Source organism: Nannospalax galili, unplaced genomic scaffold, assembly GCF_000622305.1.
Source record: "Nannospalax galili isolate Female #2095 unplaced genomic scaffold, S.galili_v1.0 scaffold10, whole genome shotgun sequence".
Taxonomy (NCBI): domain Eukaryota; kingdom Metazoa; phylum Chordata; class Mammalia; order Rodentia; family Spalacidae; genus Nannospalax; species Nannospalax galili.
Window position 1 is genome coordinate 11,982,473 of NW_008331140.1, and position 4,203 is coordinate 11,986,675.

General features: G+C 37.8%; 1 pseudogene; it reads right to left on the reverse strand.

The window, feature by feature from the left end:
• Positions 1 to 1,141: 1,141 nt before the first annotated feature.
• LOC103725728 lies at positions 1,142 to 3,599 on the reverse strand (annotated as a pseudogene).
• Between the last annotated feature and the right edge of the window lie 604 nt (positions 3,600 to 4,203).

The following is a 4,203-nucleotide window of genomic DNA, read 5'->3' on the forward strand; positions in this document are numbered from 1 at the left end:
AAACCTAAGTTTAAGATATCACCTTGCACTTTACCTCCCTAGTTCCCTTCTATATTCCTGGTTCCTGCAGTTACATCAAGATATACACTCACTTATAAAGATATGGTACTAGGACCCACAAAGGAGGGAGATCATGCGTCTTTTGTTTTTCTTACCCCAGTCAGAATAACTAAGATTAAGAGAATGAATGATTCCAAATGCTGATAAGGATGCAAAGTAAGGGGAAATCCTCATTCATTGTTGGTGGACTTGCAAACTGGTGCAAACACATCAGAAATCAGTATATATGGCACACTCTTTAAAAACTAAAATTAAAGCTGGGTGTGGTGTCACACACCTTTAATCCCAGCACTCAGGAGGCAGAACCAGGGAGATCTCTGTGAGTTCAAGGCCAGCTTGGTCTACATAGCAAGTTCCAGGCCAGCTGGGGCTACAGGGAAAGCCTGTCTCAAAAAAAAACAACCCAAAAAACCTAAAAATAACTCTACCATATGATCTGGATGATCTGCTCATACCACTCCTCAGCATATACCCAAAGGACCCATCCTACTACACAGATAACTTGCATAGCCATGTTTGTTGCTGCTCCTTTCACAATAACTAAGAAATTGAAACAACCTAAATATCCCCCAACTGAAGAATGGATAATTTAAAAAATTGGTATATCTACACAATAGAGAGCAATAAAGGAAGATGAAATCATAAAATTTGAAGATAAATAGATGTTTGGGATTATCTTTGCTGCCTTCTTTCAAGATATTTGCATTGTCATCCATTGTGTTTCTACAAGGGTCAACCTTCTTGAAGAAATTCTTCATTTCTTTCCACGTCCTCTGTTATTTCTTCCTAGTCTCATATTGGAATGCTTTGTCCACAACTGGATTCCTGCCATTGTCCTCCACTTCTATCTCTCATGTAGGCTCCAGCTGTGTCATTGACCTCTCTTCATCTGAGTTATCAAAGGGATGATTTAGTACTTCTGGCATCTCAGAAATGGCATTGGTTGCTGCGCTTCTCCTGTGCTTAAGATAACTCCTCCTCCTCCTCCTTCTCCTCCTTCTCCTTCTTGTTCTTCATGTTACTGTGGACTGAACCCAGGGCTTATTGCATTTAAATGCTGGGCATGTGCTCTATTACTGAGCTACATCATCAGTCCTCTTTTTAGCTCCTCTGCCACTGGCCAGCTCTCTGAAGAAGGCAAATGTCCATTTTCCCATTGTACTTCTGTAGGTGGTTGTCTGCTGTTAGCTCTGGGTGACAGGATATCTTTCTCCCCATTTTCTGAGGAGCTAGCCAGTTCCATTATCCATTCAGCATCCTTTTCAGCTTCCCACTCTTAGAAACTATGGCATTACAAATTAAAATTGGAGCCCATCTCAGATTCTCTGGATCAAGTTCATTAGCTTAGGAATAGGTTTTCAGCTTCTCCATAGGCCCTCATTAATATTAACTTTTCCTTTCTAATGATGACAATTTTGCCATCATTCTTCTCAGTAATGTGGAAGTGCTGAGACTGCTGATAATTTTATGTGGACATGTGTCTGTGAGTTAGTTAATGGCCCTGACATTGATATGCCTATTGTGGTTGTGGTAGATATATTCTAAGATGATACTCTTTCAATGTCGGGGGTAGGTATCAGAGAGTGGTGTTTCAGGAGACCCTGATTGGTCTCTCTAGGAAGCAAAGAGCTGAAATTGATGAGGAACAATCCAATTCCTTTCCTTTGGTGCTAGGGCATGTTCATTATGCAGCAGACATTACTCTTAAGCTGGCAAAGCCTTTCCTTAGAAATGCATTCAACCTGGTGACAGTTTTTCTCATCATTTTTCTTAAAGACATGAAAAAGAAATCTGGCCATCATAATACAGTGCTTTATGATCCAGGAATAGTTTGGCTAACAAGCATGACTTTGGCAATAAGTTTTGGTCATGCTCCCATCAACTTCAAATACTGAAAGCCTTTCCTTTGGTAAATTTTATTTGCTAGAGGATGAAGCCATTCATATTTTTTTGAGTGTCTTATCAAATGCTTTTATGTTTCATATATTTAAGAGAGAATTCATACAGGTAAAGCTTTGGAAATCTTGCATATGGGTAAGACAGGGAGAAAAAGGTTTGATTTTCATATTTCACAAATTATATTACAAAATGCTACTGACTATAATCTTCCTCCCCACTTTTATACTATTTTCTCCTCAGGTGGATCCTGGGCCTGTTAAGCATCCAAATCCTTTTCAGTAAAAACATCCTTGTTTCTAATCACATTTATATCTGTAAGTTCTAGTTGGATGCTTTTATTTATTTATAGTTTATGTGTATGAGTGTTATGCCTGGAGGAATGTAAGTACATCCAAGTCCTGCAGTGCTCACAGAGGCCAGATGAGAGCATCAGATCCCCTGGAACTGGAGTTATGGACAGTTGTTAGCTATCATGTGAGTGCTTGGAATCGAACCCAGGTCTTCTGCAAGAACAGCCAGTGCTCTTAACCACTGAGCCACCTCTCCAGCCACTGATGCTTATTTTAATTTTGGTATCAAGTGACCCTGTGAATACTTTCATGTATCTTTCATCATGAATTTTAGACAACAATTTTCAAATTTATTTTTCAGTTGTCCAGTGGGGTTTGCATATCATCATTTTAATTGTGAAGCTTCTCATGAAATAGTTTTCTTTGATCTACAGAGTTGGATAATCTATTTCCCTTTTGGAATTCTGGAAAGCAGTGAATCACAGTACTCCCAAAGGAATCCTCTATCACAGGAATCACAAACCAGCATATTATCACCATTTTTGTCTTGGATTCTGCATGTACTTCATGACCTGTGTTTGATTCCCTGCTATGTTAAGGCCTTTACAATTATTGTTAATTCATGACAAAATTTCAAACAGGATGGGCATCTACTAATGTCACAATACACACAAGACAGGATGTCTGGTTTCTTTTCATGATTTGATTATGCAGTCCTCTAACAGAAGCTACATATTGGAATGAAATTGTCAAGGGGCTGATCTTTTTCATGGTATAGAAGGCTGATGAGAAATACAGTGAAAAGGCATTGATATTTGCCGTTTAAGCTTTATAACTGATCCTGTATTGTGGTCCATCTTTTAGTAACCTCCCATTGTTCATGGTACGTTTGGCCCCCAGTTGTAGCCAGTGCTGAAAAGCTAGGTGGTTGCTGGTCAAATCACTCTGATTTCTGATATAGTTCTCTATATTCTTTAAAGAGGAACCGTTTGACTCTTCAGTTTTGAAATTTGTGCTCCTTAAAGTTTATTTCAATCCACATTGTTGATCATTACATGGCCCACTAGAGTACTTGGTTGATAAGTCCTTCGTTTTAACTGATGAAAGCTGCACAGGCTTGTCTCAATCCTTCTATGAAGCAAGATTTCAGCTGGTGATTTTGAGACCTAAACCATTCTAAACACTGAGTTCCAGTTGTTCAGGACGTGTCTTCTTATTAAACGTATGCGACATTCTGACCACATGACAGAATCTATCTTTAAAGGGCCTTTGCTTTTGCTTTTGCTTTTTAACTTTCTCTATATATTCAATAATTCACTGTGCATAAAGAATGTTTGCAAGTTTTTTCATGGTTCACAAATTTCTTCTTCAAAACAAAAGTTACTCATAGATGTTTTACTTATATGTAACATAACTTGTGTATTTGAAAATAATTTACAATTCAACAATTGCTTGGTCCATTACAATTCAATGGACCAAGCAACATTCTGTGTCTTAAGACATTCAAAAGAGGACAGATAGGCATTTTGATAGTTGTCTTATTTTCCAACAGGAAAGATCCTGCTAAGATCTCTCTGGAGAGATACTGATGTGGTTTTATAATCAGCTCTAACAATGCTTTGTAGGACAGGCTAGTCTGTAACTCACAGTAAACCTTCTGCCTCAGCCTCCCAAGTGCTGAAATCACCCAAATTTCTTTTAAGAAATGTTTCTTTAGGTCTATTGCTCATTTTAATTAGATTGTTTATTTTCATTGTTGAGATATTTGAGTTTCTTATATATTTTGAATATTAATTCCTTGAATGATGAATAATATACAGTTTTTGCCCTCTGAAGGCTGCCTTTTTTCTCTGCTGATTGCTTCTGTTTTGCAGGATCTTCTCAGGGTGATGCAAATTTATCTGGCCATTTATTGTTTATTTATTCATTTGTTTCTTATGTTTTTGGAATGTTG